The sequence below is a fragment of the Canis lupus genome, chromosome 8, assembly GCF_003254725.2.
Source record: "Canis lupus dingo isolate Sandy chromosome 8, ASM325472v2, whole genome shotgun sequence".
Taxonomy (NCBI): domain Eukaryota; kingdom Metazoa; phylum Chordata; class Mammalia; order Carnivora; family Canidae; genus Canis; species Canis lupus.
Genome location: NC_064250.1, coordinates 25,527,718 through 25,552,711, shown reverse-complemented (window position 1 = coordinate 25,552,711; position 24,994 = coordinate 25,527,718). Strand labels below are relative to the sequence as shown.

At 37.1% G+C, this 24,994-nt stretch overlaps 1 long non-coding RNA gene across 3 annotated transcripts in view; it reads right to left on the bottom strand.

Moving 5' to 3' along the window:
* Positions 1-3,578: 3,578 nt before the first annotated feature.
* Positions 3,579-24,994, bottom strand: part of LOC112657359 (uncharacterized) — a 45,395-nt gene continuing 23,979 nt past the window's right edge. Inside the window, exons 2-8 of one of the 3 annotated variants that reach the window (XR_004818037.2) lie at positions 16,038-16,144; positions 13,305-13,442; positions 11,980-12,109; positions 6,901-6,929; positions 5,700-5,769; positions 5,178-5,309; positions 3,579-3,893 (exon numbers count right to left, since the gene is read on the bottom strand). This is a non-coding gene — a long non-coding RNA (uncharacterized LOC112657359). Of the gene's footprint in view, positions 3,894-5,177; positions 5,310-5,699; positions 5,770-6,900; positions 6,930-11,979; positions 12,110-13,304; positions 13,447-16,037; positions 16,145-24,994 lie in introns of all 3 variants that reach the window. The other 2 variants (XR_003134964.3, XR_004818038.2) reach the window with 2 other exon arrangements.

Genomic DNA, 24,994 nt, shown 5'->3' with positions numbered 1-24,994 from the left:
GGTACCATCTTGACTCTCAGGAATAAATAAAATATATTTTAGAAATCATTTGACAGCAATTTGTAGAAATGTCTTGGTAAAGAGGAGGAGAGTGATGGGTTGTAGAAAAGAAAGCAGGGAATATCAAAATAGATAACAGATTTACAGAACAGACACTGCCTGCCATATCCATCATGCTCCTGAAAGAGGACTGCCTCCATTTTTGACCTCAGATTTTTTTAAAAAAATTATTCATTTGACAGACAGGGGTGGGGTGAGCAGCAGGCAGAGGGTGAGGCATAAGCAGACTCCCCGCTGCGAGGATAGCACCTGACATAGGGCTCCATCCTAGGTCCTGGCATCCTGGGACCTTGATCTGAGCTGAAGGCCTACCTAGTACCTGACACAGGGCTCCATCCTAGGTCCTGGCCTACCTGGGACCTTGATCTGAGCTGAAGGCCAACCTAGCCACCCAGGCACTCTGATCTCAAACTTTCTAGTTGAGTTCTTTCCAGCTGGTCTCTAGGCTCAGGTGGAGGACCCTGAGGTCAAGGCATTCCCTAATGGAATAGAAACTACCCGTTCAGGCAAAAAGGACTGCCCTGAGCAAACAAGACACTACTCAGGATTGACTCCAAATCAAAGATCCAGATTGACTTTACTGACTACCTGCACATACACACCTTTGTCTTTATAAACCTGGAAGTATTTTGAGCATTCTAGAGACAGTTTTTGAGGTGCCCGTCTACTGTCTTCCTGATAGTGGCCTCGCTGAAATAAATCCCTTTCTCGTTTCACCATCAGTTGTTTTTCTGCCTTTGGATTTTGTCAGTGTCAGTGGCCAAATCTGGTCTGTTTAGGACCCCTTCATGCACTCCTGTGTCCTCACTAGACTCCCAGCTAAATGCTACAATGGTAACTGTTCCAACTAAAGGCACTTCCACCTTAGAAACATTCCCAGTGCTTGCTTTAGCCTGGGTGTTTTAGGATTCATCATCATGGGTCAGTTTATTTATTTATTTATTTATTTATTTATTTATTTATTTATTTATTTATTTATGATAGTCACAGAGAGAGAGAGAGAGAGAGAGAGAGATTGGCAGAGACTCAGGCAGAGGGAGAAGCAGGCTCCATGCACCGGGAGCCCGATGTGGGACTCGATCCCAGGTCTCCAGGATCGCGCCCTGGGCCAAAGGCAGGCGCCAAACCGCTGCGCCACCCAGGGATCCCCATCATGGGTCAGTTTTTAAACTTTAAATTCATGTGTCAATCTCACTGTCTACCCCCATCTCTCATTCCACTATAAATTCAGGCAAATGCATTTTTATAGATTCAGCTCATTCCTCTATCCTTTCTCTTGCATGTCTTAATTTTCAAAAGGGACAAAAATACTGTCATCGCCACCTTTAATTTTAAGGTTTGCATCCTCATGCACACATACTGTTTCTTTGCAACAGTCCCCTGATCATCCTGACTGTACCTTGGAATTAGTTTGTTCAAGAATGTAGTGGTGGTAGTAGTGAGAGTGGAGAACTTAGTCTCCACTAGAATATTCCTTAAACTTGGGATAAGATGCTACAGGCTGCTTTTCACTGATTCCTTAATATTTTCTTCCTCTGTGTTCTTCTTCAGTACATAGAAAATGCAGTGTAAGAAACAGGGTCAAGAATATAGGAACTGGAATAGAATAAACCTACAAGTTTAACCTGTAGAAGACAATTGATAATACTCTTCTCCATGGACTGACTTTGCCAAGTGTTCCTGTTTCAACCAGCAGGTGGCTACAGGTGTAGACTGGCAGGTGTCAGTCTACACCTGTAGACTGGCAAGGCATGAAGAGTCAGAGATATCAGTAATTGCCATAGAAGAATAAATTAGCTTAAGTGCTACTTGCCAGCAGAAGTCTGCTGGAAAGCTCCCTTCTTCCCATTCTGGATCTAATGTACCACATAAGTTTAGCTCTCCCTAGGAAGAAAAAGGCTTTAAAGCAATAGCAAAGTTCTGTTTTCCAGTTTGAGATGGAAAAAAACCCAGACCTTCTCTGTTAAGAGTTATACCTGTTCTAAATTCCTGTCACTGTTTCAGCATCAATGTTTCTAAGTCATTTTTTTCCATATTAGCAAAAACTATCAAATATTCCAAGGAAACAATTTTTCATGGTCACACTACTATGAGCTGAGACTTTAAGCTAAAAGTTAGGCCAATAACTTTTCTAGCCTGTATTGCAATAATAAGTAAACTTCATAAAGAAAATCTCTTTTCATGAGGTCTACTTATACATGCATTGCCTGATGCATAACTACAAAATTTAGATAAATTAATTTTTCTTTTATAGTAAAAATGTGTATAAAACTTAACATTCCCCCAAGCAGCAAATTGATAGTATTATTAGGCCACTGCATGTTGCATAATTTTGACAAAACTCCTGCTTATTTGGAAAATGATAGAATAGGATTTTAATAAATGCTTCTGATTCTAAAGATCATGGGTTTTCATTCATGCTTATCACACCACACTCCTCAGATTATGATATAGTCCTGGTTTCAAATAACTTTATTACTTAAATAGAGGCACTTTATTAAATGTGGACATAAATGTGTTTTGTTATGATATAGGGGAAAATGTCATGAAATATAAGAATTCATAAAGAATATATATCTTGATGTTAATGGAAGGTAAGGCATTTTTAATTATATCACTCTGTAATGAAAGAAAGTTAAAGTTTGTTAGGGTGGAAACTGTTTAACAAATACTATACACATATTCTTTCATTATTACTTAAAGAAAGCTTTTCTGTTGGACAATAGCAACACAACTTAAGATAAAAATCATTGCATTTTAAAAGTCACATAATCATGTAACAACTATGTGGTAGATAAGTAGAGTTGGGGGAACCTAATCCACCTGCAAGCTGCCATATTTTATGCTTTCCCCTCTACTACTATGGTGTCTGAAGTGGAACACCCCGTACCCCTCAACCTTAACTATTCTGCAAAACATTTATGATCCTCACCATAACATCTTTATAAATATATGGAATGTAAAGCTCATATCTAGTATTCATTTTTAAATTTCTATTTCTCTTAATTTTTAGTTCTGTATTTCATGCCCCATTAATAACTTTAGGACTGAATATAGTTATTAATAATCTCCTTGGTTTCACTCCCATATTGAGATATCAAAAGTAAGTTACCTAAGCAAATGATGGAAAGTAAAGATATACATCATGAATGAAGATACTAGGACTTTTTGAGTTACAAAGGGAATAAAATGAGTTCTTGGCTGAAAACATAAGCCAATAGTTTCCTGATAAAAATCAATTAAAGGTTATAGTCATTTCACACAGATGAACATTTTTTTTTTGTTCTGTAGATCTACTTAATCACCAATAAATGCAAATATGCAACTCCTCTTTTTGAAAATTTGACTATTTTTCACTAAAGTCATTTTAACTATCCCTCCTTTCATCAGACCAACTAATAGTGTGCTTCAAAGTATGAGGATGCTAAGATAAAGCAAGATGTTGAACAGTAAAACAAAATTATGATCTGTGTATCCTTTCTTTTTCAAGAAAGCAGTGGCCATACTTTGATAATATCTGAGAGTTAAACCATCATTATTTTATTAGTATGTCACAAGTAAATCACATGGCAGGAACAGTCTGTACTGGTATTCCAAAACCTGTTGTACTTGCAAAAATTAATGTTTGCAGGATTCTCACTGGCAGTAGATGATGAAGTCAATAAAAAATGTACAAGTTTTGGGGCAGCCCGGGTGGCTCAGCAGTTTAACGCCACCTTCAGCCCAGGGCCTGATACTGGTGTCCGGGATCGAGTCCCACGTCGGGCTCCCTGCATGGAGCCTGCTTCTCCCTCTGCCTGTGTCTCTGCCTCTCTCTCTCCTCTCTGTGTATTCTCATGAATAAATAAATAAAGTCTTTAAAAAAAATGTACAAGTTTTCACAGACAAGGATGATAGCAAAGTAGGAAGACTCTAGGCTTGCCTAATCCCATGAACACAACTAGATAACTGTCAAATCATCCTAAATATCTCAGAAATTGACCTGAATGCTGACAGAAAAAAAAATCCACTAAACCACATCAGAAAAGGCAGGAAGTATAAAGATGTGGATTAGGGGAGAAATGGACTGCAGCTGCTGTAGAGGGGAGGGAGCCATGGTCATGGAGAAGGGGGTAGGGAGATAGACAGAGGAGTGCACAGGAAACACAAAAGGAGAACGTTTCTCTAAAGTCACTGGCTTAGAAAACAAGAGGAGCTGAGTTCTTTGAGTTCTTGCAGCCAGCAGGGCTTAGAACCTGGAGTTTCAAAGGTCAGCAGGCTGGGCTGGGCTAGAGCCTCGAAAGCACTGTGCTGCTCCTGGAGAGAAGGCAAGCCCACAACCCAGGGGCAGACAGCATGGAAATAGTGATCTAAAGGCTGCCTGGGTCACACAGTGAGGAAAGCATTTGCTTTTTGCAGAGCATGTCCCCAAGAGGCAGCATTCACAGAGACACATCCCTGGGAATCAAGGAGCTGGCCAGCACTCCAGCCCTGCAGTATACACAGAGAGCCATCTGTGGGAAGCAGCGCAGTGCCAACCTTGGCTACCTAACTTGCTTGCACAAAGCCTTACCATCTGCCCTTCCTCAGTCCTACTCACCTCAGTCCCAGTGTGGCAGGCTCCTCCCCCAGAAGACCAGCACAAACTCCCACCCACACCATGTCTCCAAACTAGAGACTTCTTGCAGGGTCTCTCAATTCCAGTGGAGATGGTGACAGGTCTCATTTCACAAGCAGATCAGAGTACCCACCTCACTAAAACTTGCCACATTTAGGCCAGGGACCAAATATGCCCATAGCAGGCAAGGAGAATAACTGCAGACAGCCAGCCAGAGGGATGGAGCAGCCAGCACATGGCAGGAGAGCAAATGTGCCACACACCAGAGACATTCCCTGAAACTCCCGGCCCTGTACACTATATGACCTATTTTTCATAAGGCCATTACTTTCAGGAGCAGGAGACAAAAATGGCTTCTCTAGCACACAGAAGGTAGCAGAGACTTATAGAAAATGCAAGGACAGAGGAATTTATACCAAGTGAAAGAAGAAGGTAAGGCCACATCCAGAAATCTAAGCAAAATAGATATAATTTACATGCCTGATGGGGAATTTAAAGAAATAATCATAAGGATACTCACCTTCATCTCACTGATGTCTTCATCAGTGAGATCCCTCCTATGGACATAAAGTTGCAAATGAATTAATCAGAGATGAAGAGTGTAGTAAGTGAGATTGGAAACAGACTTGATGCAATAAACTCCTCCAGCAGACTAGAAGAAGCAGAAGAATGAATTAATGACCTAGAAGACAAAGTAATGGAAAGCAAAGAAGCTGAACAAAAGAGAGAAAGAATTATGCAAAATGAGAATAGAATTAGGGAACTCAGGGATTCCATCAAACATAATAATATATTCATAATATAGAAATCCCAGAATAAAAGTTTTCTCCCCTTTTCTGGGGGCAGAAAATTTATTTAAAGGATTAATAACTGAAAGTTCCCCAATCTGGGGAAGGAAACAGACATTTGGATCCAGGAAGCACAAGAACTCCCATTAAAGTCAGCAAAAGCAGGCCAACACCAAGACATATTAATAAAATGGCAAAATATAGTGATAAAGAAAAAAATATATTAAATAGAGCCAGACAAAAGAAGTCCTTACCTTACAAGGGAAAACCAAGAAGGCTAGCTGGGGATTTCTTGACAAACCAGGAGAGAGCAAAATAATAGATCTAAAGTGCAGAATGGGAAAAATTTACAACCAAGCTACTTATCCAGCAAAGCTATCACTTAGAACAGAACGAGAGATGGTTTCTCAGACAAACAAAAGTGACCACCAAACCAGCCCTGCAAGAAATATTAAAGAGTTCTGTTTAAGAGGAATGGAAAGATCAAAAGAGCATAAACGCAGGAAACACAAACAATTAACATGAATATTTCTGCAAAAATCAATCAAGGAACTCATACACAAAAAAGAATATGAAATATGATAACATACCTAAAATGGGACATGGGAGGAGAAAAGAATAGTTTCTAACTTGAATGACCACCAACTTAATATAGAGTGCTATTTGAAGAAGAGGTTATATACAAACCAGTGTTAAGGATGTGTCAAAAACCAATAATAGGGGATCCCTGGTGGCTCAGCGGTTTAGCACCTGCCTTAGGCCCAGGGCGTGATCTTGGAGTCCTGGGATTGAGTCCCATGTTAGGCTCCCTGCATGGAGCCTGCCTCTCCTTCTGCCTGTGTTGCTGCCTCTCTCTCTTTCTCTCTCTCTCTTTCTGTGTATCTCTCATGGATAAGTAAAAATAAATTCTTTATTAAAAAATAATAAACATGCAAAGAATAAAAAAGAAATCAATTACAAAGAAAAATCAGCAAAACATGGAAGACAAGAAAGAATCAGAAAAAACCTTCAGAAACAACCACAAAACAAAGCGACAATAAATATATATCTATCAATAATTACTTTGAGGGATCCCTGGGTGGCGCAGCGGTTTGGCGCCTGCCTTTGGCCCAGGGCGTGATCCTGGAGACCCGGGATCGAATCCCACGTCGGGCTCCCGGCATGGAGCCTGCTTCTCCCTCTGCCTATGTCTCTGCCCCTCTCTCTCTCTCTGTGTGACTATCATAAATAAATAAAAATTTATAAAAAAAAATAATAATTACTTTGAATATAAATGAGCTAACTGCTCCAAAAGACAAAGGGTGTCAGAATGGATAAAAAGACAAGATCTATCTCTATGCTACCTAAAAGAGACACATTTTAGACCTAAAGACACATGCAGATTGAAAGTGAGGAGATGGAAAAATATCTATGATGCAAATGGATATCGAAAGCAGCCAGAGTAGCAATACTTACATTGGACAAACTCAGCTTCAAAACAAACACTGCAACAAGAGACAAAGAAGGGCATTATATCATAATAAAGGGAACAATTCAACAAGAGGGTCTAACAATTGTAATTATGCACTCAACACGAGAGGATCCAAATATATAAAACAATAACAACTATAAGGGAACTAATTGAAAATAACACATTAATAGTAGGGGACTTAAACACTGTACTTATATCAATGGACAGATTATCTAAGCAGAAAATCAACAAGGAAACAATAGCTTTGAATGACACACTAGACCAGATGGACTTAACAGATATATTCAGAACATTCCATTCTAAAGTAGCAGAATACATGTTCTTTTCAACTGTATGTGAACATTTTCCAGATGAGATCATTGTATTAGCCCAACAACCTTCAACAATATGAAGAATATTGAAGTCACATCATGCATCTTTTCTGATCACAATGCTACGAAACTGGAAATCAATCATAAGAAAAAAATTTGGAGTGACCACAAATAAATGGAGGTTAAAAAGCATACTGCTAAACATGAATGGATCAACCAGGAAGTCAAAGAAGAAATATAAAAAATACATGGAAAAAATGAATATGAAAGCACAATGGTCCAAAATCTTTGGGATACAGCAAAAGTGGTCCTAAGAGAGAAGTATATAGCAATACTGGCCTACCTCAAGAAGCATAAACATCTCATATAAATAACTGACTCTAACACTTAAAGGAGCTAGAACAAGAACAATAAATGAAGCCTAAACCATCAAAAGGAAGGAAATAATAAATATTAGAGCAGAAATAAATAATACAAAAACAAAAAAATAAATAAAACGAACAGACTAATGAAATCAGGAGTTGTTTCTTTGAAAAAAAAAAAATCAATAAAATTGATAAACCTCCAGCCAGACTTCTTAAAAAGAAAAGCTAAAGGACTCAAATAAAATTACAAATGAAAGAAGAGAGGGAGGCCTAAGTGACTCAGTGGTTGGGCATCTGCCTTCAGTCCAGGGCATGATCCTGGAGTCCCAGGGTCGAGTCCCACATCAGGCTCCCTGAGGGAGCTCCCTGAGCCTGCTTCTTCCTCTGCCTGTGTCTCTGTCTCTCTCTCTCTCTCTCTGTGTCTCTCATGAATAAATAATAAATCAAATCTTAAAAAAAATGAGAGAAGAGAAATAAGAACACCACAGATTACAAACAATTATAAAAGAATATTATTGAAAACTATATGCCAAAAAAATTGGACAATCTAGGGAAATGGATAAATTCCTAAAGACATATGAAATACCAAAGCTGAAATAGGAAGTAATAGGAAACTTGAACTGACTGATTACCAGGAAAGAAATAGAATCAGTAATCAAAAAACTCCCCCAAAACAAAAGTCCAGGACCAGATGGCTTCACAGGTGAGTTCTATCAAACATTAAAACAACAGTTAGTGCCTATTTTCTAACTATTAAAAAAAAAAAGAAAAGAAAAGAAAAGAAAAGGAAGGAAAACTACCAAATTTATACTAGGAGGTCAGCATTACCTGGATACCAAAACCAGATAAAGACACCACTAAAAAGAAAACTACAGCCCAATATCCCTGATAAACATGGATGCAAAAATCCTAAATACAATACTGCAAAACAAATCCAACAATAAATTAAAAAAATTATTCACCATGATCAAGTGGGATTTATTCCTGGGATGCAAGGGTGGTTCAATAATCACAAATCAATCAACATAATATGCCACATCAATTAAAGAAAGGATAAGAACCATATGATCATTTCAATAGATGCAGAAAATGCATTGGCCAAAGTACAACATCCATTCATGATAAAAACCCTCAACAAAGTAGGCTTAGAGGGAACATGCTTCAACATAATAAAGGCAATATATGAAAAGCCCATGGCTAATACCATCCTTAATGGGGAACAACTGAGAGCTTCTTCTATGGTCAGGAACAAGACAGAGATGTCCAGTCTGACAACTTTTATTCAACATAGTACTAGAAGTCCTAGCCTCAGAAATCAGACAACAAAAAGAAATAAAAGGCATCCAAGTCAGCAGAAGAAGTAAAATTTTCTTTATTTGCAGATGACATGATCATCTATATGGAAACTTGAAAGACTCTACCAAAAGTTCTACTAGAACTGATAAATGAATTCACAGAATAAAAAATCAATTTACAGAAATATGTTGCATTTCTATACACCAATAATGAAGCATCAGAAAGAGAAATTAAGGGCTCAGTCCCATTTACAATTGTGACAAAAAAAACCTGGGAATAAATCTAACCAAAAAGGTAAAATATCTGTACTCAGAAAACTATAAAACACTGATCAAAGACACTGAAGATAACATAAAGAAATGGAAAGCTATTTCATGCTCATGGATTGAAAGAACAAATATTGTTAAAATCTATATACTCCCAAAAGCAATCTACACATTTAATGCAATCCCTATCAAAATACCAATCGCATTTTTCACAGAGCTAGAACAAATAGTCCTAAAATTTTGTATCAAACACAAAACAGCCAAAAGCAATCTTGAAAAAGAAAAGCAAAGATGGAGGCATCAGAATTCTGGGCTTCCAGTTATATTACAAAACTGCAGTGATCAAAACATTATGCTACTGGCACAAAAATAGACACATAGATCAATAGATCAGGTAAAAAACCCAGAAATGAACTCATAATTATATGATCAATTAAGCTTCTATAAGGCAGGAATGTAGATCCAGTGGAAAAAATAATGTCTCCAACAAATAGTGTTGGGAAAACTGGACAGCAACATGCAAAAGAATGAATCTGGATCAATTTTTTACACTATATACAAAAATAAATTCAAAATAGATTTGAGATCAAAACATGAGACCCGGAGTGTACATTGAAATCCAAACCCTACATTGGTAACCTAGCGTTTCTGTTAAATTTTTTTAAATTAAATTACAAGCATGTTTATACTCTGTGATCATTCCCACGGGATTATGATTAAATTATCAACAATGTCTGCATCTTATCCATTTAATTGTTTGTTTGTTTGTTTGTTTTTAACATTCAGGGCAGTGCCTAGTGAATTGTGCATCTTTGATAGTGTTGAGTGACTGAGTGAATACAAGAAAAAGTATTCAACATTTTACTATTTGGCCACAACAAATACACTCTTGGTTGCCTAAAAATTACTTTGGAGCAACAATAGTAATAATTCAATAATTAATGTATGCTTACTTTGGTTCATGCATACATTTAAGCATTTCATGCTTCTTTCTTCCAAATGGTGACAGTTACATTTTATCGTTTGGCAGAGAAACTTTGCTAGATGAGTAGTATTTGATATCAGACTAATATTCACATACAGAATTTTCTATGAAGTACTTGGTTTCAGAATAAATCACTTAAATAAAAGAAGGCATTTAATTGATATTAATTTACCTTGAAAACGCATTTGTACAGCTCAATTTTTTTTTTTGGTTTTATTTTTATTTTTATTTTTATTTTTTTTAATTTATTTTTTATTGGTGTTCAATTTACTAACATACAGAATAACCCCCAGTGCCTGTCAGCTCAATTTTTAAGTGCAGCTTTCTAAGTCCTGTTATTATGTGGCAAAACTAAACCATTAATTAAAAAAAATAAGCAGAAGTGATTCTCTGTGTAATAAAGAACACAATTTTATGATTTTTTTTTGGTTTTTGAAATCTTAGGTATACTGAGCACAGATATATTTGCAAAATAGTATTAATAAAGAGTGGTAAAGGGTCATTATGAATTGAACAAAAAAGTATTTAGAATAACCATATTTGTCAAGCTAAAAAGTTCTTTAGATGAATGTTTGGGTTTTTTTTTTCTTGCTAATTATAATGACTGGAAAATACAATCTGTCTGGCATTTTGGAAACCATAAATATATCTGTGGATTGTATATACATAAGGATTTACTTTTTCTAACTATAAAATATTCATTAATTTTTATTTTCTCAATAAAATAATGCTTAAGCAAGATAATACTCTACAAGTTACTAAGAAAACTCATTCAAAATTGCGGTCTTTAAAATATTAAACTACTCTCTCAAATTCTTTATTCTCAAATTTATTCTCAAATTCTTTATTTTTACAACTAAATAGTTGTATTATGCTAATAGGTTTTCAAAAGTAACTGTAGTTAGATTTTGTACAAGTCTCTAACATAAGGCAGGATGCTCCTCCCTATACCTATTTCAAATCATTTAAAAAGGATGAAAAATTTAGTGGAAATACACTAAGCTAGTTTCAACATAACTAAATAATGAAGGGAAAAATTATTGACAAGACTCATAAAAATAATTTTCAAAACAGTAATATTGTAAAGATATTGACCTGGGTATTTTTTTAAGGATTTTATTTATTTATTCATGAGAGACACAGAGAAAAAAGCAGACATAGGCAGAGGGAGAAGCAGGCTCCCTGCAGGGAGCCTGATGGCGGACTAGATCCCCCAAGCCCTGGGATCATGCCCTGAGCTGAAGACAGACACCCAACTTCTGAGGCACTCAGGAGTCACATGATCCGGGTATTTGTTAATTAAAAGTTCCAACTAATCATTTAATAAATAATCTTGAATAAAATATATTTTTAGTATTCAGAACAAAATTTGTAAGTTATATTTAAAAAGTCAAAGTCCTAGACATAATGATTTGGGTACATTCCAGAAGCTTTTATCAATAAAATTAACTGAATAGTGACACTCAAAGAGAAAAATCTGAAGTTGCAGGAAAAATACCTGTGTATATTATCAACACACTCTACATTTTATAAACTTAAAAAGATAAAAACAAACACTTAAACTGTGGTATTCTCAAAACCTAGAGTAACTGGATCTCATTACGCTGGAACTAAGCCATGCTCAAAAAAAAGTGGTTTTCTCAGTTTGGGACTATCATTTCAGTATTTCCTTAAAAATCAATAGATGCTTCAAGTGTCTATTTCCAGTCTTTTCAAATTAAGTTTTTAAAAGTTCTATTATCTCTTCTGTTTGTATTATTCTTTCTCTCTCTTCTCAACCAGGGGGTAATACTCTGGCCAGATGAGCCTGAATTTAATAGCTTCATTTCTTTCTACTCACCAGAGCAGTGATTTCATCCTGCAATTGCTTTTTTTCTCTTCTGTCAAGTCTTCTGCAACACAATCCATCAAGCCCTTCCTTGAGTTGTCTCTACTTATTTCTCTTCTCCAAGTGCAGAGAAATTCTTCTTCTTTGAGATACAATGTAAAAGACACACACACACGTGCACTGGTTTCTGTTAGTCTTTTCCATCTTTCACAAAGAAATGTCTTTAGCATCAGATTTTTACAATCTAAGGCCAATAGCAACATACGCTAGAGGAAGGAAGGCATGTCATCTCAGAAATTCTAAAGAGATTGGATGGCAGTCCTGGATCTCCCATTAACATTGCAACTTTTAGAAACTATTTGTTTGTCTTATTCTTCTTTCTATACCACTGAGCTGCTAAAAGAAGAATGCAGGCTTGGGTATCTAATTTGTTGTGATTATTTAGGTTACTTCTATTTCTCTTGCTACAATTATCACAAAAGGAGAAGACATAAAATGGATTGAAAAACAATTGTCACATCAAATTCCTGTTGGCAAAGGCATTGGTGGCCAACAGGTGAAACTAATGTGTGAGTTGAAGATTTGGATTGCATTTATCTCTATTTCCCCAGAGATTCCTTGTAATTAGGAGGAGACTGTACCTTTTTCCTATTTACTACAGCAACTTTAGTAATTAAGTAAATTCATCCTTGGGCTTCCTTGAAAAAGTCATGTCTCTTTCACACTTTTTCCTTTCTTTAACATTTGCAATGTTATATAATTTAGGTCTTTAACTTCTAAAGATTTATTTTCCAAATAGGTCCAGAAAGAAAATCTAAATGGGTACTCATATATTCCATTCATTCCTCTAAAATTTCTACTCACCATCCAGGTATATGTGTCTTGGTATTAAGTTTGATAAAAGAATTGTTTTAAGCAATCTTAATTCAGGGTATGTACAGATTTGAAGTAAAAACTGGAGTGAATTTTAAGTTGCAATTTCATTTCCAGACTGCTTTTTCTCTATACCTAGAAGTAGTCCTGGAAACCTTTTGATTTATTTTATCTAAGGTTACTGACATTTTACTCTTCCATAACAAAAACATAATGAATTTGAAGTGATACAATAAATTACATTAAGGATTAGAAACTTGACTTGAAATATGAAGTCACCAAAACTGATTACACTGAAATTTAGGAATTCTTTAGTCAGTAAGCAGTTAGTTATTCAATGAATTTTTAACTGCCATTATTTCTTTTAGTCTTAATAAATATTTCTTTCTAAAAAGTCATTACAATGATATTTTAAAACTCCCTCCTGCCCTTCCCCCCAACACAAAGGATAGGAACATACGTACTTTGGGTTGTAGGTTAGGGAAAAATTCTGTAAAGTGCTTCCATGTAAAGCATCATCTAACTCTTCTGGGCTGCTTCAAGTCTTTGAATTACAGAGAATTAACTTCAGTCACTCAATGTCTGACAGGTTTTGACACTTCCTGCCTTCCCCAAAGACAGAGGAAGACACATTTAGTTTGACATAAACAGAAGAACATATATTAACGCTATGCCATATTATTACTTAATATGTACTGTATATGTGAATGAAGCTTTCTGATAGTATAGATTGTTATTCTTTACTGCCTTACATTCATGACCAGTTACAAAGAAATAAAAGTCAAAGCACAAAACCATAATTTTTAGCATATATTTACACATGAGAACAAATGCTTACCCTTCAAACTTGTCACATCTGGAGGCTATTTGTCTATTCCAATCAACTTAAATCTGCCTGAAATACAACATGAATGCATGTTTCTAAAATACGAATAAGAGGGGCACCTGGGTGGCTCAGTCTCTTAGGTATCTACCTTTGGCTCTGGTTATGATATCAGGGTCAGCCCCAAGCCCCAGTGGTTGGGTCCCTGCAGAGTGGGAGTCTTCTCCCTCAGCCCCACTCTCCCCATACTCATATTCTCTCCCTCCCTCTCAAATCAATAAATCAATAAATCTTTCAAAAATAAATTATAAGAAAATATATTAAATCTGTAAATATCAAGAAAGACAAAAGTCAATTAAAATTGTACATTTATATTTAACAAAGTTCAGTAATTTTCCTCAGCTTTCAGTGAAAGGCTATTTTTTTGAGGAAGGGGAGGGCAAGATGGCAGAGGAGTGGGGTCCTCACCTCACCAGGCCCCACCCACTTACCTAGATAATTGTCAAACCATTCTGAAAACCTACGAATTGGACCTGAGATTTAATGTGAGAACAGCTGGAACACTACGGAGAGAAGGGTTTTCGCTTTTAACAAGGTAGGAAGGCGGAAAAAATAAAAAAAAACTCAAGTGGGGGAGGGGCGGGGAGGGCCGGGCTAAGAGGGGGCGGTGAGAGCCTGGGGGACAGGAAAGCTCAGCCCTGGAGAAGCGGGAACTTTAAAAATCCGCACCAGATTCTTCCTGGAGGGAAGGGCGCTCAGCAGGGAACTCAGGCAGGATCCCAGGAGGGGCAGTGGAGCCCCAGGTTCCGGGGTCACTAACAGAGGAGGCGCGCCCGGGGGAGAGCGCACCACGCACCACGGGGGGATCTCGGTAAAGGGCTGGAGCCGCCCAGCGGGGCCTCGGGGAGAAGACGGTGGGTCAGGCGGGGGCTCCAGGCGAGGGGGCTGCGCCCTGCTGCCTTCAGGAGCCACGCCCGGGGGGCCTGATTACAGCTGCACAGGCCCCGGAGCCCAGGGTGCGGGGTACACAGCCCAGGATCCTGCGTTCCCCCCCTCCCCCTCACCCCCCTGCACAGAGGGAGGTGGGGAGGGCACAGGACAGTGAGGACGCTCCTGCCCCCAGGCAGCCCCAAGCTCTGCATATCAGTGCCCCCCCGCCCCCCGGGAGCATCCAGGCCAGAGCGGACTGAGAGATGCGGTAGTTACTGCAGGAGCTGACTCCAGGGCTGGAGAGCTGGCCGCCACCAGTGGGGTTGTTCCTCCTGGTGTCACTCTGTGCCTGGGAGGGGCGGGGCCTCAGGGAACAGGGGCCTCACATGATAAACAGCTCCCACTGAGCCGTGCACCTGGCAGAGGGCGGGGCAGCTCCCCCAGGTGCACACACCTGAGAGCACAGCAGGACCCTCTCCCAGAAGACCAGCTGGAAGGACAGAGGATGAGCGAGTTCTTGACCCAGCAGCTCTGGAAAGCTACAGGGGAAGTAGGGTGATTTACACTATATAGAACCATATGATATCATTCCTTTTTTTTTTTTCCTTCCTTTTCCAGTACAACTCATTTTTATATCAGACTAAATTTCTAATATTTTTCTCTTTCCCAGCTTAATTACAATATTTTACCACCTCTCCATTATTAAGATTCTTCCTTTTTGACTTTCATATTTCTACAATTACAGGTCCTAGATATATTTTCCACTTCTAGATTCCCTACAACATACTCTACTTAATTTTGGGAGATATACAAGATATTTTGTTTTGTTTTGTGTTGTTTTCTCTGATTCATTTTGTTCTACAATGGCAGAAGTTAATACCTTCTAAAACATGACCAGCATGACTCAGAACCAAGTGGAATACTGTGCTGGTTCATTCTGTCAGATTCCTCATTTCCATTCTGCCCCGCTCTTTTATCTAATTTATGTTTTGGTGGTCAATGGTGGGGCCCTCTACAAGTATTCCTGGTTTATATAAATTTGGGACTCAGCATCTTCTAACATACAGAACTTAATATACTCAAAAACAAGAGGATCACCTTCTAGAACCCCTCAGGTAGACTATAGTCTCCCTCCACTACAACTTCGTCACCACCACCATCTTCCCAGTCCCCAACCCTTTTTTTTTATCCTCATCCCCCCTGCTTTTTTCTCTTTTTTTCCTCCTCTCTTACTTAGGATTCATGGCCATTTATTTTTTACTACTTTGTCTTAAATTTTGTTTTTCACTTTAGTGATGCTTTTGTTTTATTTTTTTCTGATCTTTGCTTTCAATTTCTGGCAGAATCATCTAGGGTGAAACATAGGTCATAGTTGATAATCTTGACTGAGCCCACTTATACAGCCACTCAACACTGAGCAAAATGACTAGAAAGAAGAACTCACCACAAAAGAAAGAATCAAAAACAGTACTCTCTGCCACAGAGTCACAGAATTTCGATTGAAATTTGATGTCAGCCAATTCAGAAGCACAATTATGAAGCTATGGGTGACTGGAAAAAAGCATAAAGAAATCAAGAGACTTCATGACTGCAGAATTTACATCTAATCAGGCTGAAATTAAAAATCAATTAAATGATATGCAATCCAAACTGGAGGTCTTAACGACCAGGGTTAATGAGGTGGAAGAAACAGTGAGTGACATAGAAGACAAGTTGATGGCAAGGGAGGAAGCTGAGGAAAAAAGAGAAAAACAATGAAAAGACCACGAGGAAAGGATAAGGGAAATAAACGACAGCCTCAGAAGGAAAAATTTACATATAATTGAGTTTACAGAGGACGCTGAGAGGCCAGAGGGCCAGAAAGCATATTTGAACAAATCATAGCTGAGAACTTCCCTAATTTGGGGAGGGAAACAGGCATTCAGATCCAGGAGATAGACAGGTTCCCCACTTAAATAATTAAAAACTGTTCAACACGTCAACATTTAATAGTGAAACTTGCAAATTCCAAAGAAAGAGAGAAAATCCTTAAAGCAGCGAGAGACAAGAGATCCCTAACATATATGGGGAGAAGTATTAGATTAACAGCAGACCTCTCCACAGAGACCTGGCAGGCCAGAAAGGGCTGGCAGGATATATTCAGGGTCCTAAATGAAAAGAACATGCAGCCAAGAATATTATATCCAGCAAGACTCTCATTCAGAATAGAAGGAGAGATAAAGAACTTCCAGGATAGGCAGAAACTGAAAGAATACATGACCACCAAACAAGTTCTGCAAGAAATATTAAAAGGGACTCTGTAAAAGAAAGAAGAAGCCCAAAGAAATAATCCACAAAAACAAGGACTAAATAAGTATTATAATGACACTAAATTCATTCAGTTACTATTTTTCAATAGTAACTCTGAATGTGGATGGGCTAAATGATCCCATCAAAATATGCAGGGTACCGGAATGGATAAAAAAGCAAGACCCATCTATTTGCTGTCTACAAGAGACTCATTTTAGACCTCATGATATCTCCAGCCTGAAAATGAAAGGTTGAAGAACCATTTACCATTAAAATGGTCCTCAAAAGAAAGCTGGGGTAGCAATCCTCATATCACTTAAATTATAGTTTATCCCAAAGACTGTAGTAAGAGATCAAGAGGGACACTATACCATACTTAAAGAATCTATCCAACAAGAGGACCTAACAATCATGAATATTTATGCCGCTAATGTGGGAGCTGCCAAGTGTATCAATCAATTAATAACCAAAGTAAAGACATACTTAGATAATAATACACTAATGCTGAGAGACTTCAACACGGCACTTTCTGCAAATGACAGATCTTCTAAGCACAACATCTCCAAAGAAACAAGAGCTTTAAATGATATACTGGACCAGATGGATTTCACAGATGTATAAACAACTTGCATCCAAACACAACTGAATACACATTCTTCTCAAGTTCACATGGAACTTTCTCCAGAATAGACTACATACTGGGTCACAAATCAGGTCTCAACCAATACCAAAAGACTGGGATTGTACCATGCATATTTTCAGACCACAATGCTTTGAAACTTGAACTCAATCACAAGAAGAAATTTGGAAGAAACTCAAACACATGGATGTTAAAGAGCATCCTGCTAAAAGATGAATGGGTCAACCAGGAAATTAGAGAAGGATTAAAAAGATTCATGGAAACTAATGAAAATGAAGATACAACCATTCAAAATCTTTGGGACAGCAAAAGCAGTCCTGAGAGGGAAATACATCGCAATACAAGCATCCCTCAAAAAACTAGAAAAAACTCAAATACACAAGCTAACCTCACACCTAAAGTAACTGGAGAAAGAACAGCAAATAAAACCTACACCAAACAGAAGAAGAGAGTTAATAAAGATTCGAGCAGAACTCAATGAAATAGAGACCAGAAGAACTGTACAAAACCAAGAGTGGTTCTTTAAAGACTTAATAAGATAGACAAGCCATTAGCCAGCCTTATTAAAAAACAAAAAAGACTCAATAAAATCACGAATGAAAAAGGAGATATCACAACCAATACCAAGAAATACAAACGATTTTTAAAACATATTATGAGCAGTATATGCCAATAAATTAGGCAATCTAGAAGAAATGGATGCATTTCTGGAAAACCACCAACTACCAAAACTGGATCAGGAAGAAATAAAAAACCTGAACAGGCCAATAACCAGGGAGGAATTGAAGCGGTCATCAAAAACCTCCCAAGACACAAAAGTCCAGGACCAGATGGCTTCCCTGGGGAATTCTATTAAGTGTTTAAAGAAGAAACAATAACTGTTCTACTAAAGCTGTAGAAATAATAAAAAAAGGAACAGAATACTTCCAAACTCATTTTATGAGGCCAACATCACCTTAATTCCAAAGCCTGACAAAGACCCCACCAAAAAAGGAGAATTATGGACCAAAATCCCTGATGAACACAATGCAAAAGTTCTCAACAAGATACTAGCCAATAGGATACAACAGTACATTAAGATTATTCACTATGACCAAGTGGGATTTATCCCCGGGATGCAAGGCTGGTTCAACACTCATAAAGCAATCAACGTGATAGATCATATCAACAAGAGAAAAAAACAAGAACCATATGATCCTCACAATAGATGCAGAGAAAGCATTTGACAAAATACAGCATCCATTTCTGATAAAAAATCTTCAGAATGTAGGGATAGAGGGAACATTCCTCAGTCCCTTAAAAGCAATATACAAAAAGCTCACAGCAAATATCATTCTCAATGGGGAGACACTGGGAGCCATTCCCCTAATATCAGGAACATGACAGAGATGTCTACTATCACCACTGCTCTTCAACATAGTACTAGAAATCCTAGCACAGCAATCAGGCAATAAAAAGAAATAAAAGGCATTCAAATTGGCAAAGATGTCAAACTCTCCCTCTTCGCAGATGACATGATACTGTAAATAGAAAACCCAAGTGACTTCACCCCAAGATTGCTAGAATTCATACAGCAATTTGACAGTCTGGCAGGATACAAAATCAATGCCCAGAAATAACTAGCATTTCTAAACACTGAGAGTGAAGAAAGAGAAATTAAGGAGTCAATCCCATTTACAAGTGCACCCAAAAGCAAAAGATACCTAAGAATAAACCTAACCAAAGAGGTAAAGTATCTGTACCCTAAGAACTATAGAACATTTATGAAAGCAATTGAGGAAGACTCAAAGAGATGGAAAAATATTCCATGCTCATGGATTGGAAGAATTAATATAGTGAAAATGTTTATGCTACCCAGGGAAATTTACACATTGAATGCAATCCCTATCAAAATACCATGGACTTTCTTCAGAGAGTTGGAACAAATAATCTTAAGATTTATGTGGAATCAGAAAAGACCCCAAATAGCTAGGGGAATACTAAAAAAGAAAACCAGAGTGGGGGGCATCACAATGCCAGATATCAAGTTGTACTACAAAGCTGTGATCATCAAGACAGTGTGGTACTGGCACAAAAACAGACACATAGATCAATGGAACAGAATAGAGAATGCAGAAATAAGCCCTCAGCTCTATGGTCAATTAATATTTGACAAAGCAGGAAAGACTATCCACTGGAAAAAAGACAGTCTCTTCAATAAATGGTGCTGGGAAAATTGGACAGCCATGTGCAGAAGAATGAAACTAGACCATCCTCTTATACCATACACAAAGATAAACTCAAAATGGATGAAAGATCTAAATGTGAGACAAGAATCCATCAAAATCCTAGAGGAGAACACAAGCAACACTCATTTTGAACTTGGCCACAGCAATTTCTTGCAAGATACATCTATGAAGGCAAGGGAAGCAAAAGCAAAAATGAACTATTGGGACTTCATCAAGATAAAAAGCTTCTGCACAGCAAAAGAAACAGTCTACAAAACTAAAAGACAACCTACAGAATGGGAGAAGGTATTTGCAAATGACCTATCAGCTAAAGGGCTAGTATCCAAGGTCTATAAAGAAGTTATTAAACTCAACAGCAAAAAACCAAACAATCCAATCATGAAATGGGCAAAAGACATGAACAGAAATGTCACCAAAGAAGACATACACATGGCCAACAAGCACATGAGAAAATGCTCCACATCACTTACCATCAGGGAAATACAAATCAAAGCTACCATGAGAAGCCACCTCACACCAGTGAGAAAGGTGAAAATTAACAAGACAGGGCACAACAAATGTTGGAGAGGATTTGAAGAAAGAGTAACCCTCCTGCACTGTTGGTGGGAATGTGAACTGGTGCAGCCACTCTGGAAAACTGTGTGGAGGTTCCTCAAAGAGTTAAAAATAGAGCTACCCTACAACCCAACAATTGCACTGCTGGAGATTTACCCCCAAAATACAGATGCAGTGAAATGGCAGTATAGCAGCAATGTCCACAATAGCCAAACTGTGGAAGGAGCCTCAGTGTCCATCGAAAGATAAATGGATAAAGATGTGGTCTATGTATACAATGGAATATTACTCAGCCATTAGAAACAACAAATACCCACCATTTGCTTCGACGTGGATGGAACTGGAGGGTATTATGCTGAGTGAAGTCAATCGGAGAAAGACAAACATTATATGGTCTCATTCATTCAGGGAATATAAAAAATAGTGAATGAGATTATAGGGGAAAGGAGAGAAAAATCATTGTGGATGACAGAACATGACAGTCTCCTAACTCTGGGAAATGAACGAGGGGTAGTGGAAGGGGAGATGGGCGGGGGGATGGGGTGACTGGGTGACAGACACTGAGGGAGCACTTGACAGAATGATCACTGGGTGTTATGCTATATGTTGGCATATTAAACTCCAATAAAAAATATATACAAAAAAAACATATTGCAAAACTGCTGCACTCGTAATTTTAAAAGTACCTTCAATTTACCCTTCCTCATCTGCTTCTGCTTTATCTCTGATAATCTAGATGCTTAAAGTCTCTTATTGTAAAACCCTCAAATGCTTGAATGTTAATATCTAATATTAGCCCAATTGCCAGCAATCATAATCTAAATAACATTAACAGTCATTAGCTTTGGCACAAGAAAGGGGATAATCTATATTCAGTAAAGGAACAAACTACTTTCTCCACACCTAAGAGATAGTGGGACTATTAGAGTTTGGAAGCCAAATTTGCATATAAATCATATTCATCAATTTATTATTTCCTTTCTTAACTAGTGCTTTGGTATACCAATTTGTTTTTTTTAACTTATTCAACTCTTCTTTATTATTTGCATACTTAGTTCAGAAAATTTTCCACTGTCCTGGTCTCCCACTCTCACTCTATTTAGCAGACAAAGATCTTTAAGAAAAAAAAAATCAACATTTCTCTTCCCATTCTCTTTCATGGCAATCCTTCAAGTGTGGGCAGAAGACAATTGGGATTACTGAGGCACTTTCAAGGGTCTGCAAGATCAAATTATTTTAATAGTAATATTAAGACAATATTTGCCTTTTTACTGTGATGATATTTGCAGTGATGATGAAAAAGTAATGGGTGAAACTGATGGTACATTAGTACAAATCGAGAGTGACATCAAACTTACTGTACTCTTCACCATCCTGTACTTGTAACAAACAAAATTCCAATTTGTCCTTCATAAAGCAGTAAAAAATTAATCATAGTAAATTTTAATATTTGATTATATATATTTAAACTATCCTAAGTGATAATGACAAATATACATAGAATACTTCTGCACACAAAGTACTCTTTGGGGAAAGAACATGTGTGAGTGCTTAGATTGTGAGTTAGACTAGCCACTTTTTTAAGTGAAACACCATTTTTACTTAAAAGACTAACTGATAATGTGAGATTATTCAGACTTGGGTGTTTGACAGAGATTTTCACAAAAATAAAGTGGGTCTTATACTTCAGGGAAACAACTGACATTTGTTGCCAATGAAAAAAATGTGAGGTTTCAAGTGAAAAGAGGAGTTTAGACAGCTTGTATCCTCTACTAATGGAATTGACAGCTTCCCAGTATTTAAATATTTTCTGAAAAAAAATAAATATCTTCTGATAAGTCAGTAAGAATAGTAATGAACATATATTGTACAACAAACAAATATTTCTCAAATGATCAAAACATAATGTTAAAAGAAATCACACAGGTGAAACAATCCACTTAAAGTACAAATAGAAAGAATGGATTTAAAATATTCCATTCCATTATTAAAATAATAAAATTTACTGATATAGTTTCAGATTCTACACTGCACCTAATCTTTAGAAAACTACCACTCGATGAGTTTTGATATAATATTAAAGAAGGCAACTCACAAGTATCTCAAAAGACTATTAAAATACTCTTTCGTCTGTGGGAGATATGCTCTCCTCATACACTTCAACTACAACATTATATTTACATCAGGGAGACTACCACATGGACCATAACACTGAGCCAGACTGATAAGATACTTAGTCCATACAATTGTTCCATGTTGTATCTTTGGAGCCTGGGACAAACAAGTATCCAATGATTGCTGACATAATTTTATAAATAATTCTGTTCTCTGACCTGACATCCTCAGCTAATCTTGCTGATTTCTCTTTCATTGTTTTCTGCCCTCCCCTTTCAAAGTAGGTATTTTTAGGGTACTGTTTTTTCCCTCCTTACTTTGAATATTCAACTTAAATGTACTTACCTGTCACCAAGTCCTCTTGACTTTTTAATAAATATTGGGCACTAACTTGAATTTCTAATGATCTACTTCACTCCTTTGCATGGAAATATCAATAACCATTCAAATTGAACATATCTCAAAAACAGTTCAGTTCACTATCTCCACTTCTGTAGGACAAAGCCTTCTCTTCCACTAAAAGGACCATTTGTTCAATTAGCCAATTATATCACATCAGTATAACATGACCATATATTTCTTTTCACATTAAAACTGAGTAAGAGTGGGTAACTAAGTGGCTCAGTCAGTCCAGCATCTGCCTTCAGCTCAGGTCATGCTCCCAGGGTCCTGGGATCGAGTCCTTCATGAGGCTCCCTGCTCAGTAAGGAGTCTGCTTCTCCCTCTGTCCTTCTACCTTGCTCATGATATCTTTCTTTCTCAAATAAGTAAAATATTAAAAAAAAAAACCTGAGTAACATGTCTGATGTGTATTATTTCATTACTGTCCTTTTAAGGAATATTTTATTTATTCTACTTTAATGTCTAGCATGCTTTTATTTTGAGAATATTTTTATTGAGATGAAATTCATTTATGCTGAATAAAACAAAAATAAGCTATTTTGATGTAAACAATTCAGTAGCATTTACTACATTAACAATGTTGTACAACTACAACCTCTGCATAACATAGTTTCAAAATATTTCTCACCTCCCCCTGCCCCTGACAACCATTAACCACTAATCTTTCAACTGGTATAGGTTTACCTATTCTGGATATTTTATGTAAATATGAAGCGTATTCATTCAATTAGCATAATGTTTTGGAGGTTTATGCATGTTGTAGCACACATTCATATTCATTTTTAAAGTAACCCTTCTACTAAAAATCCAAGATACATGATAAAATTTCAGAAACTGCAGTCACTATGTAGAAATCCTTAAGCTAGCCTCAGGATTTAGAGATAAAATTATACACTTGAAATAAAAGTAGTAAAAAGTGAACACAGTTCCTTATAAAATGGATAACTTCACTATCTTCAGAAATACTTGAAAATGTCTTGGTAAGAGTGTCATTGGAGACTTGAGTGATATCATATCCAATAAAAATATATACCCAGCTTAAGGAAAAACAGAATTCATTCACTTGTGTTGTCATCTTATTCTCAGAAATAATGATGGAGTAAGCATTAGTAGATAGAATTTATAAGCACCTGGTTAACACAGTTCTAAGGCAAGAGAAAATGTATCAGGAAGACATGTGTATTTAATTCATGAGGGAAATCTATTTTGTTGAGACAGGGGTAGTTTTCAGCTTTCTCTGTAGATGGGATGAGATATCACTCTGGATAATATAATTCTCTTTGTTGTGATTCTATGCTCATCAAGACACCTTCAGGTTATTTACTTAGAAGTTGTATACTAAGTATTCCCATGGATAATGGATATGAGTATCCCTTTAGAAATAAACACACTGGCATTTTTATAGACAAGGAATCTGTTTAGCACTAATCAGTCTATAGCACCCAGCAGAGTACCTGACACAAAACATATTCAATAAATGTAATTTGAATGAACCAGTAAGGGAACTCAGCATCTATAATACTTTGTGCTTAAAATATAAGGGAAGGGGGAAGAAATGTGTGGGAAATATCAGAAAGGGAGACAGAACGTAAAGACTGCTAACTCTGGGAAACGAACTAGGGGTGTTGGAAGGGGAGGAGGGCGGGGGGTGGGAGTGAATGGGTGACGGGCACTGGGGGTTATTCTGTATGTTAGTAAATTGAACACCAATAAAAAAAAAATAAAAAATAAATAAAAAAAAATAAAAAATAAAAAAAAATAAAAAATAAAAAAAAATAAAATTGGTGTACATAGGATAAGTTGAAGAAAACATACTTTACTAGTCATTTCACCATCTTTCCCTAATGTAAAGCATTTGGAAAGTAATGTTATTGGGATATTTAATCACTACATTACTGAGGAGAAAAGAATAAGTGAATTAAAAATATGCCTAGGATAATTAAAATAAAGAGACTATTTGGGAAGCTAGAATTACTTATATAGGGACGCCTGAGTGCCTCAGTGGTTGAGGGTCTGCCTTTGGCCCTGGGCGTGATCCCGGAGTCCAGGGATCGAGTCCCCACATCAGGCTTCCTGCATGGAGACTGCTTCTGTCTCTGCCTGCGTCTCTGCCTCTCTTTTTGTGTCTCTCATGATAAAATAAATAAAACTAAAAAAAATTCTTTTTTTAAA